Source organism: Nomascus leucogenys, chromosome 11 (assembly GCF_006542625.1).
Source record: "Nomascus leucogenys isolate Asia chromosome 11, Asia_NLE_v1, whole genome shotgun sequence".
In the NCBI taxonomy this organism is placed as follows: domain Eukaryota; kingdom Metazoa; phylum Chordata; class Mammalia; order Primates; family Hylobatidae; genus Nomascus; species Nomascus leucogenys.
In genome coordinates, this window is record NC_044391.1 from 108,034,190 (window position 1) to 108,046,518 (window position 12,329).

Consider the following 12,329-nt stretch of genomic DNA (forward strand, 5'->3'; position numbering starts at 1 on the left):
CCATTAGGTAGGCGGATTTGAGCATGCCTGATGTGAGTGTGGTTCAGGAATCTGCCCAAATCTTTATCAGAGTTTATACACAGGATCCAGGTCTTTCTCAAGCTGGCTCATTTCTTTCTAGTATCCTCCCACCCCCTGCTTTCTAGCATGCTGTATTAGAGTTTTAGCTATGCCACGTAGTACCAACCTCAGCCTGTGCTCAGGATACAAAACTATAAAAATAGGAAACTCATCCCTTGCCATTTCACTTATCCAAGATTTGACTCCCCTCGGATCCTGTCTGCTTCTATTTACTCTTTAGTGCCTTCAGGCTTTTTGTTTTTGTTTGTTTCTTTGTTTATTTCATCCAGAGTTTATATCTATTATCTGTAGGAAACCAGGATCTGGTAGATGCTTATTTGTCCATACCAAAAGTGGAAATTGCTGGTACTTTTTTCTGTTGCTTTTACGTTTGCTGTTCATTGTGTTAAATATTGGGAGGAGAGAGATTATGTCATCTAGAGTCATTTTGCCATCTTTATCCAGAAGTTTTCTTGTGCAAATGCTTTATTCTTCTAGAGCCTCAGCTTTATAATCTATAACATAAGCAAAAGAGTTTTTTGTGGAGTCATTATAAGGTTTAGATAAGATAGTGCGGGTAAAACTTTTTAGCCCAGAGCCTGGCAGTTAATAAGATTGTTACCATTATCTTCAGTGTCAATATCTCATCCCTAACATGGTGCCGAGTATATAGCAAGAGATAAATAATGATTGTTGGATGAATGAATTAGATACATGAAAATAGAGAAGGAAGAGAATGGATACAAGAATCGGTGAAACTAACTACAGGAAACTGAGAAGCTGCTTCAAGGCTGGCATTTCCCCATTGGAGCTGGGCATGTAACAGACACACGGGCCTGTGGCCAGGTAGCTCTTCCCTCTGGCCAGGCTCTATTACACAACGTGTTCTCTTTAATTTGTGTGGTGATTCATGACACAAGCTGCAGCACGAGGCCGATCCTGCAGAACTGGGGGAAGAGTCTCCGCATCCCCGCTTTGTACATTTTCCAGAAGGCACAGAGGAATTTTGGGGGGATTCTGGAGCCTGCGTGGAACTCCCTTGATTCGTGAGCATTGGAGGAAGTGTCTGAAAGCTGCATTTGGATGGGGCAGTGGCAGAGACAGAATGGATAGGTTTGGGGATGGAGGAGGCGTTCGTTCTCCAAGCGTGACAAGCTTGTAACACCCTGACTTCAGGAAGGAACTATTACCCACACCAGAGGGCTGAAATGCCAACCCTCAGCAGGTGGTTGCACGCTCCAGAACCATAATGGTATTTACCAGGGTGAAGGGGTCCAGCATTTAGGCACTATCAGTGGTTGTTCTTCTATTCACAGCACCTGCCAGGGCTACTCCAAGAGGACAGTAACTTGAGCAAGCTCCTTGTGCCAGGGAGTCTTCTTTGCTGGATAAAGATACAAAAACACTTTCAAAAATATTATTAAGTAACATGTTTAAAATGGTAAATTTTATGTTATGTATGTCTTACCACAATGACAAACAAACAAAATTGGTAAAATAATACATGCTCATTATAGACAATTTGAAAAATTAAGAAAGATTTAAAGAAGAAACGAAGTTACTTATATTCTTTCCTTCTAGTATTTTGGCATATGTATTTCTTTTCTTCTTTACTGTATCCGAATGGACTTTTTTTTTTACTTAATTGAAATTATACTGCCTATAATGTGGGATTTTTTGGGGTAATTTAGTATTATAATCTCAGCATATTTGTCACTAAGTATTGTTTGAATATTTTTTAATGGATTCAAAGAAATTCATTTATGGATTCATCAAATTGTACTTAATGGTCTCAGTGGCTATTTAGGCAGTTCTTAATATTTTACTAATAAAATAACACTTTAATAAACATCTTTAAACATGAGTCTATGTGTAAAAGACCTTCTGAAAGTAAAACATTTTTTCTTCGCTTCTTCTTTCATCCTGCTTAGATCCTACATCTCCTTAAATGCCAGGCTCAGATCTGGCCTCTGCTAAAAAACCTACCCTGAGAATTTCAGCCTGCAGAATCCCTTCCTTCTCTGACTCCAATTCATTCATTTTTTCCTCAAATATTATTTTATGACATATCAAATATGTATATGTTTATCAAATATTAATTTCTTTTCTAATGTGATTGGTTAGTACAATGATTATGGCTAAGCCTATTGAGTACTTACTATATGTTGGCCCTTTTTAAAGCACTTTACATGGATTATATCATTTCATTTTTACAATACTATCCATGCTTTACCTATAGGAAAACTGAAGCATAGAGATGGTAAGTAATTTATCAAAGATTGCTCAGCTGTTCTTTGGATGAGCTGGGATTTAACACCACCCACTGTGGCTCTGAGTCCATTAATTGTATTAACACTTATGAATACTGCCTCAGCTGGCCTATTCTGGGGAATAAAGTAGACAGAGCAAATACACTTCTGTCCTCCGGAATGAATTCACAGCCTGAGCTGCCCTACTGAGTCTGGATCATAAAGGGTCTTGAGCCATTTCCTGATGACGGTCTGTGAGTACCTCTTACTCTTCCATTCTGTGTACTCCTGCAGGGCTGGGATATTGTCCCCTTCTGCCTTCCACCCCCATAAAGCACACACTCAGTGCACAAGGGCTACTCAGTAAGGCCCTCAAACTGATGGCTGGGAGGTAGCAGAAAGAGATCTGAGCGCCTGGAGACCAGGGTTTGCTTCTGTCAGTCTCGTGTCTGTTTCTTCATCAGGGAAATGAGACTGTCTTTGACATTCTGAGAGTGTAGTAAGGTCTTCCAGTAATACCTTAGGTTTTTCTCACATGATAAAGAGGAAATACTAACATAAGACCCTCCTGTGGTCCTGAGCTTTTTGATCTGGCCCACGGCCTGGAATTTCTGGGTTAAACATGAGAAAGCTGTCTCCACACTGCTTCTTTTTCAGATGTGAGCGGAAATCTTTTAGAGGCTAAAAAGCAGTGCTAACTTTCTCACTGCTACATATTTGTTTCATAAAGTAGGTAATCACAGTTACAAAGATTTTTTTTTTTTGAGACAGAGTCTCGCTCTGTTGCCCAGGCTGGAGTGCAGCGGTGCGATCTCAGCTCACTGTAACCTCCATCTCCCCGGTTCAAGCAATTCTCCTGCCTCAGTCTCTGGAGTAACTGAGACTATCGATGCCTGCCACCACGCCTGGCTAATTTTTGTATATTTAGTAGAGACGGGGTTTCACCATGTTGGCCAGGCTGGTCTTGAACTCCTGACTTCAAGTGATCTGCCTGCCTCAGCCTCCCAAAGTTCTGGGATTATAGGCGTGAGCCACTGCGCCCAGGCAAGTGTTTTGTTTTGAATGAGATTAAAGGAAGAAAGAGGAACAAAAAAGAAAGAGGAAGAAGAGGAGGAGGAGGCTTCCTATGCCAGGCCATAGGCATCTGGGTTTTCTGCATTGGTCCGAGGGTTAAAAAAAGTTAGTTGTTCACCTCCTTCGGATTGGTTTCACATCTAATAATTATAATACCTTTCTCCTTTTGTGTATGTAGTTGATATACAGCCTGCCACTGCACACACCAGCATTATTGCTGATCCTTGCTGTGATCCTTCGAGGAATGCAGTACTTCCATTTCACAGTTTCAGAGAAGCTAAGGGCCTTTTTAAAAGCTATCTGGCTGGTAAAAAGCAAGACAGGAAGCAAACTCCATTCTGCTTGGCCGCAAAGAACTCCTGAAGCACCACCACAGCACTGAGTTAGCTGCCGTCTCATTGGTTACCTAAGGAATGAACTGTCAGCAGCCGATGGAGAGGCACATTGCAGAGACATGGCCTTTTTGGAGTTTTTTTTTTTTTTTTTGCGATGGAGTCTCACTCTGTTTCCCAGGCTGGAGTGCAACGGTGCGATCTTGGCTCACTGCAACCTCCGTCTCCCAGGTTCAAGTGATTCTCCTGCCTCAGCCTCCTGAGTAGCTGGCATTACAGGTGCCTGCTACCATGCTCGGCTAATTTTTTTTTGTATTTTTAGTAGAGACGGGGTTTCACCATGTTGGCCAGGCTGGTCTCGAACTCCTGACCTCATGATCCGCCGGCCTTGATCTCCCAAAGTGCTGGGATAACAGACGTGAGTCACCGTGCCTGGCCCGTTTTGGAGTTTAATTTATTAAAGACCTTGGAGGGGATTAGAGATGGAAATGTCAACTAAGAGGAGCAAGCCTATTTCCTGGCCATGAATGGAGTTAGGTGAGACACTTCCTTCCCTCCCTACCTCTGTGGTCCTGGGCCAAAATTTGGGGAGTGGCTAAGTGAGGAGGGAAGGTTCCGATCTGATTTAATTTACAACTCTAAATCTGATAAAGAAAATTTTGTCCTGATTTGTGGACTTATTTATGTAAAACAAAGTGTGTTTCTATGAAACACCTAATGCGTATTTATTCGAAAGGGTATTAAAAACCAAATTCCAGGCCAGGCGTGGTGGCTCACGCTTGTAACCCCAGCACTTTGGGAGGCCAAGGCGGGTGGATCACCTGAGGTTGGGAGTTCGAGACCAGCCTGACCAACATACTGAAACTCCGTCTCTACTGAAAATACAAAATTAGATGTGCATGGTGTCGCATGCCTGTAATCCCAGCTGCTCAGGAGGCTGAGGCAGGAGAATTGCTTGAACCCGGGAGGCGGAGTTTGTGGTGAGCCAAGATCACACCAAAGCACTCTAGCCTGGGCAACAAGAGGGAAACTCTGTCTCTAAATAAATAAATAAATAAATAAAAATAAAAAATAAAAAACAAAAACCAAATTCCACTTAGCTATACATCCAATACATGAGAAAGCAAAAGGTACAGTCCTAGGAATTTCTGCATGTGTCCACAAGACTTGAGAGAAGGAAGAGATCAATGTGGACGCCAGGCTTCTAGGAGGTGCTTAGGATTGAACCAGACCTTAGAGGATGGCTTGAAGGCGGAGACAGATGAAGGAGGCTTTTCAGAGCAATGAAGAAGCGAGTCCTAGTGGTAGAGACAGTGAGGAGACAGTCAGGTCATCCTCTCATCACTTTGCCTCCAAAGAAAAACAGATGAGCCTGTTGGTTAAAGAGTAGCTTTGAAGTCATACACATCCTAGTTCAATTTCCAGCTTTGCAATTACAAGCCTTGGCCAGTTAATCAAACTTCCTAAGCCTTAGTAATCTCGTTTCCAAATGTGGTTAATGATGCACACCTCCCAGGATCTTTATGAGGATTAAATATCATAACCATTTTAGCTCCTGCTTCAGTAATTTGAGGAAGTCATTATTATCTCTTAGATCATTCTGGAATATCCAGATACAAATCTCAACCACGCTCTATTTCACCTCAGTAACCAATGGAAATTACAATTTCTTCTAGCTTGTGAGATATTTGAAGCAGTAAAACTACCTCAACTCTCTATGTCAAAACCACTGGGGTGAAGGAAATGTGTTATCATAAGTCTAGATTCACACAAAGTCATCTCAAATGAGTGTGTTCCTTCTTCTCCCCAGCAACAACAGCAATATCCCACCAGACTTCTCGCCATTCTCTATAATCTCCACTTATCACTTTACACATTTTTCTTGGCACTTCGAAAAGACAGGCTGAAAACCCAAGCTAATGATCCCGGAGCAGTATGAAAAGTCAGAAAATAATGAGCAGGTCCTGATTCCTCTCAGGGGCCTTATTATGAAGGACAAGCCACTGAAATTTCTGCTTTTTCTCAAGTCTTTTGTTCTTTATACATTTTTCTGGGCTACCCTCTGGCCCCTTATTAGCATTTACAACAGAGTCAGAAGATTTGGGCTCTAGTCCAACTGCCGCCGCTTATTAGCGAGGTGATCTTCGGCAAGTTATTGTACTTTCCAGACCTCAGTTGATTTATCAGTAAAATAAGGATTAATCGAAAAATGTATAGGAATGCACCTTGCAAGTCCTCTGAATGTGTAATGCATATTAAAGTGAGTAGATGAATCAAGCAGGTGCACTGTATCCCTTTCAGCTTAACCCAACCACCAGAGAAGTCCCAGATTCTGCAATAAAATACCTCTTCAATAGTCCACTCTGAATGTGGACTTCAGACCTCTGCATGTATTCTGGGGAAGAAAATGAGTTTCCTAATAACCATCCTTCCTGTAAGTTTGCAAAAAGCCTCCCAGAGGAACCTGGTCTGTAGAATTACAGCCCAGCTGATGGGTTGGGACCCCAAGCAGATTGGATCCAACCCTTTGAATATAATCATATATATGGTTGATACAAGTGCCTTGCTTACATTCCCCCACACTGTCACAAACACACACAAATCTTCCACCTCAATGGGTCTGAGCTGGAGTCCCTGACTCCTGGATGAAGTTCTGGGGCCTTCACATCATGGCCTTGTCTGAGCCTGTCTGGTTAGAGAAGTGCAGGCTCTTATTATAGACTGCCTGCTTAGTAATTGAACTGGACAGTTGAGTGCTTTATGATATCATCAAGTAAGACTGTCATGGATAAGGCTGCACTGTTCAGGGGCTATTTCCTGCACTGAACCATTTCGGTGCTTCCCAGATGCACATGTTATTGTCCAAACACTTAGACCTTAGCAGAGCTGGTTATAGGTTAATCCAAATCACCACCTCCTCCATCAGCTCCTGCCAGGAGGATACTGAGGCTGTACACTCAGGGATTTTTTTTTTTCCTCTTTTTTCTTTTCCTTCAAGAAACAGAATCAATAACCATGTGCATTCAGGTTTCTAGCAGGGAGCTGTCAAATGTTTTACCTTGAGCCCTGTACAAAGAGGGACTAGAAAATTAATGTAGTTTCATAGGGAGGTGTTTAAACTTTAGGAAATAACTTTTTTTTCCTGCCTCAGGTTTATTTGTGCAAATAGCACAGGAGGACCCCAGCCCCATGCAGATGGCAGCCGGCGGGGGTGGGGGGAGGGGGGCGGTTGCACCAGTCCTTCTGTCCTCATGTTGGCAGACAGAGATATCGACTCTGAAGCCTTTGTAGGGGCCTGAGCACCTTTGGGAGCCTGAGCTGGAACTGAAGCTGGAGCTGCAGCCTGGACCTTGGTTTCGTCCTTGGCTTTGGCCTTTGGCTGGCACAGCCTGAGCCCCTTGGCAATGCGGGCATGAGCACGCTTCCCAAGCTTGGGGTGGGCAATGCAGGCAAGTCGAATGAACTTGCGGCTGACACCCTTTGAGATCTTGGGCTTAACCTCCTTGGGCTTTACAAGGGCCTTGATAGCCTCGGCACATGCACTCATGGCCTTGGCACTGTTGGCCTGCATCTTCTTTAAGCTCTTCTTGTTGTGCTCCTTGGCAAAGCGCATGTTTCTCAGGAACTTGGGGTCAACCCCCTTAAGAGATTCGTATCTTTGTTATCAGGCTTTCTTGATACCATTGCTGTGCCATTTTTGGGACTGGTTGTGTGTGGTGTGGTTCTTGGACTTGGCCGTGTCTGCACTTTAAGCCACGGTTCCTGAAGCACCTACAATTGGAAGAGCAGGAAATATCTTAATGATAAGAACTGTGGCTTTTTCCAAAGGTTATTGCCCAGCTATTTGTGCTCAATTAACTACCGGTGATGATAATCAATGAGAATGTGGCTGAGACTGCAGCCACGCCTCTGCTGTCTAAAGCCCACAGTCCCTTGGCAAAGGGTTCCTCACTCAGGGCAGCACCAGCAGAGGAGGCTCCCTTGGTGATGGAGCACGAACATGTTCGGGCATGGTTGGTGGCTTTTTCCCTTTGGAGGAATTTCTTCGTGAGAAGCTAGAAAGAGCCTTAGAGGTAACCAGTTGACTTGTCTGTAAACCCTGCAGCTCATCAGCATTACCTGGGAGATTTGTTAACAATTATAGATACCCAGCGTCTGACCCCAGAACCATTAAATCTGGGGGAGGAGAATGAGGATTTATACTATAAACAATTTCAGCAGGTGACTCCAAAGTTCAGCCAGGCTTGAAAACAACTTATTTTGTCCAACTGCCCTTATTTCATAAAGTAGTAAACAGAGAACAAGAAAAGGCAAGTGCCTTGGCTGAGGTCTGCAGGCTGGTTGTGAGAGTTTAATGTGGAATGCAGGCCTGCTGTCTCCTAAACTGGTGCACTGTGTGTTATGTGGCCTCTCTCATAAAATATTGGCTCTCCTTGGGGAGAGATATAGAAAACACGTGTGAGTAAAACACAGTCAGTGATGGGGTAATCCTTGGCCATCACTTGCCGTAATTAGTCAAATATTTTGGTTAAGAATTCAGCATCACTGGCCAGGTGCCGTGGCTCATGCCTGTAATCCAGCACTTTGGGAGGCTGAGGCGGGCGGATCACCTGAGGTCAGGAGTTCAAGACCAGCCTGGCCCACATGGTGAAACCCTGTCTCTACTAAAATACAAAAATTAGCTGGGTGTGGTGGTGGGTGCCTGTAATCCCAGCTACTCAGGAGGCTGAGGCAAGAGAATCACTTGAATCTAGGAGGCGGAGGTTGCAGTGAGCCAGGATCGCACCACTGCACTCCAACCTGAGCGACAGAGCGAGACTCCGTTTAAAAAAAAAAAAAAAAAAGAATTCAGCTTCACTGGCTGGGTGCCATGGCCCATGCCTGTAATCCCAGTACTTTGGGAGGGTGAAGCGGGCAGATGACTTGAGATCAGAAATTCGAGACCAGCTTGGGCAGCATGTTGAAACCCCTTCTCTACAAAAAACACCAAAAATTAGCTTGTTGTGATACAGGCGCCCACCATCATGCCTGGCTAATTTTTTTGTATTTTTAGTAGAGACAAGGTTTCACTATGTTGGCCAGGTTGGTCTCGAACTCTTGACCTCAGGATCCACCCACCTCTCCTCCCCAAGTGCTGAGATTACAGGCATGACCAAAAACAATTTTCAGCTGCAGGGGAATGGTTGAATAATTTACGACGCATTCACATATTGTTAATAGCTACTGCTTATTCTGTGCTTACTGTGCCAGGTATTGCTTTAAGCACTTTTGTTGTTATTAATTAATTTATTTTTTTGAGACAGAGTCTCTCTCTGTTGCCCAGGCTAGAGTGCAATGGCGTGATCTCAGCTCACTGCAACCTCCACCTCCCAGGTTCAAGCAATTGTCCCTGCCTCAGCCTCCTGAGTAGCTGGGATTACAGGTGCCCACCACCATGCCTGGCTAATTTTTGTATTTTTTAGTAGAGACAGGGTTTCACCATGCTGGCCAGGCTGGTCTTGAACTCCTGACCTCAGATGATCCGTCTGTCTCAGCCTCCCAAAGTGGTGGGATTACAGGTATGAACCACCATGCCTGGCCCATTTATTAATTAAAATAACTTTATGGGGCAGATACTATTATCCTTACTTTATAGTTAAGGAAACAGAGTCAGAGAAGTTAAGTAATTTGTCCAAAGTCACCAAGCTAGGAGGTAGATGAGTCAGGATTCAAACCTGACTTGAGACTTCTCTCAACCACTAAACTGTCTCTCGTATAGCCAACCATTAGTACAATAAACCACTAATAATTTGCTGAAGAATGCTTGCTTTGCATGAAATAAGGGCTACACTGAATGACTACATTTATTGTTAAACACACATAGGAAATGCTTATGACATATTTAAATGGGGGAGAAAAGCCAGATATCACTGTATGTTCATTATAATTTTAACTATAGAAAGTTGCAGAAAAATGCCCAGGAAGAAAATAGGCCAAATGGTTAATTCTGTTTGTGGTTGATGGGCTGACAATTTTTCCCCCTTGCTTCTTTAACTTTGTCTGACTTTTCTGAATTTTCTAAAGCAAATGTTAACTGTAACATCAGAAAAAACACTATTAAAAACACGAGACCTTACAGATGCAGGCTCATGACAGATCACCAACAGGCAGCAAATACTGATCCTCCTCCACTCAAAGAAATTAACTGCAAAGAAGTTTCATTGACCCATGTAACCTCTTGCACAAAACATTGACTATTCCTATGAATAGTCCTAACTGTCATCCTTAGATCATTAATACACAGAAGGCAATTTCTACTTTGGTTCTGATAGCAGTCTCCCAAGAGAAGCCAATTTCCTGAATCTTTTTGAGAGAATTTATTACAAGCATCTTTGCTTTCTCAGAGTCCCCGAGCTCTTGTATTCCCTGCCATTATCAGTGTATCTGGTCTCCTGGGCATAGCTTATGAGTTCAATACATGAAAATTATTATTACGAACTGAGATATTTTGCTAAAACATACACGATTTGGGAACAGAGTCTTGGTTTCTCCTCGTATCTTCCCAGGGACTTAGGATGGGGTTGGACACAGAAGATAATTGGGTGAAGGGCAGCCTAACTACTCATGTGGCCACATGATACGTGTATGTCTATTTCTCTGACCTATCCTGATCTCGCCATGCCCGTGTTCTACTCTGAGGTTTCTGGAGCCAGCAAGTCACTTCTTGCTGTACTTGGGGCTGTGGGGCCAGCCATCCTTCCAGTCTTATGGCTGTGATCCTTTCATGAGACCTGTTTCTAGTTTCCAGCCCCTGCATTCTAGCACTCTTCTTCTCTGCCCCCACTCTGCTTTATCAGCCCATCTGTGCAGGTCTGCCTCACAGCAATCAGCAGGAGCCATCCCTGTGTGCTTAAATTAGAGATGCTGTTATTCTCTCTCTCTCTCTTTTAATAAAGAAAAGGAAGTCATTTCTTATAGTTATGGAGGCTGAGAAGTCCAAGGTCAATGGACTGTATCTGGTGAGAGCTTTCATGCAAGTGGGGAGTCTGCAGAGTTCCATAGTGGCACAGGGCATCACACGGCAAGGGGGCTGAACATGCTGCTATTTTCTTTCTACTTTTAAACTTGAGTTCTACAGACTTAGTAGACTAGCTGTGAACATATATATATATATATATATATATATATATAATCATCCATAAGGCTGGCAGCACTGAAAGCCAACATGGTGGGCACAGGCAAACCACAGTTCTTTTAGGCCCCTGAACCTATCCTCATATTAGACAACATGTACTGAAGAGGAGACGTGACATGAAGAGGAGAGCTGTGAGGTTTATTTAAGGAACTTGGTGAACATCCGTAGTGGGTGGGGAAGAAAGATTTGGGAGGAAATTTTCAACTGCTTATTGTCTTTTTTCTTTTTCCTCATGAAACATCACCTCCAATTCAAGAGTGTTATGAACATATTATTTGCAGGTGGATTGTTGTAAATGAAAATTATGTGTATTAATCCGTAAGATGTCTGAAATGATGACTGAGCAATGCATTACCTAAAAATATTATATGTTGGCTAAGGTTGCAGTCAAGGGTTGGGGGAGGGAAGAGGGATGTGTTAGTCTGTTTGGGCTGCTATAACAAAAACACCATAAATCAGGTGGCTTGTAAACAATAGGAGTTTATCGCTTATGGTTTTAGAGGCTGGTAAGTCCAACATTAAAATGATGGCAGACTTGGTGTTTAGAGAAGGCTCAGTCTCCTGGTCATAAGTGGTACCTTCTAGCTGCAGCTTCATATGTTGGAAGGGGCTAGCTAGCTCTCTGGAGTCTCTTTTATTTTACTTTTTAATATTTGTTTATTTATTTACTTATTTTTGAGAGAGAGTCTTGCTCTGTTTGCCCAGGCTGGAGTGCAGTGGCGTGATCTTGGCTCACTGCAACCTCTGCCTTCCGGGTTCAAACAATTCTCCTGCCTCAGCCTCCCGAGTACCTGGGACTACAGGCGAGTGCTACCACGTCCAGCTAGTTTTTTGTATTTTTAGTAGAGATGAAGTTTCACCATGTTGACCAGGCTAGTCTTGAACTCCTGACCTCAGGTGATCTGCCCATCTCAATCTCCCAAAATGCTGGGATCACAGGTGTGAGCCACCATGCCTGGCCCGGTTCTCTTTTATAAGGGCGCTAGTTCAATTTGTGAGGGCTCTGCCCTCATAACGTAATCACCTCCCCCAAACGCCCCACCTCCTAATACCATCATCTTGGGGGTTTGGAATTCATTGTATGAATTTTGGGGGGATACAACATTCAGACCATAGCAGGAAGGTGTGGGTGGAGGGCCCACAACTGAGATACTGTCCAGAGGGAAAGTGGGTATCCGTACTCCTCAAAAAAACCAAAACCAACCTGTCAAGGCAGGGACCCCAGAGAAAATGGGAGGAGAAGCGTCACACGCATAGACTAGGGAGGACAGGATCATCTCCAAAGTAATGCCCCAGCCTCTGCCTCTTACTTACAGGTCAGAGGGTCCCAACTGATGAGAGAGAACCTCAGTGGAGGCTGCTCCACAATGGCTCCCCTCCTGGAATTTTACCAGGAGCACCCTTGCTTGCCCACTCATCTGTCTCAGATGCTCAGGAAAT

At 43.6% G+C, this 12,329-nt stretch overlaps 1 pseudogene; it reads right to left on the reverse strand.

The window, feature by feature from the left end:
• Positions 1-6,836: 6,836 nt before the first annotated feature.
• On the reverse strand, positions 6,837-7,717 carry LOC100598509 (annotated as a pseudogene).
• Between the last annotated feature and the right edge of the window lie 4,612 nt (positions 7,718-12,329).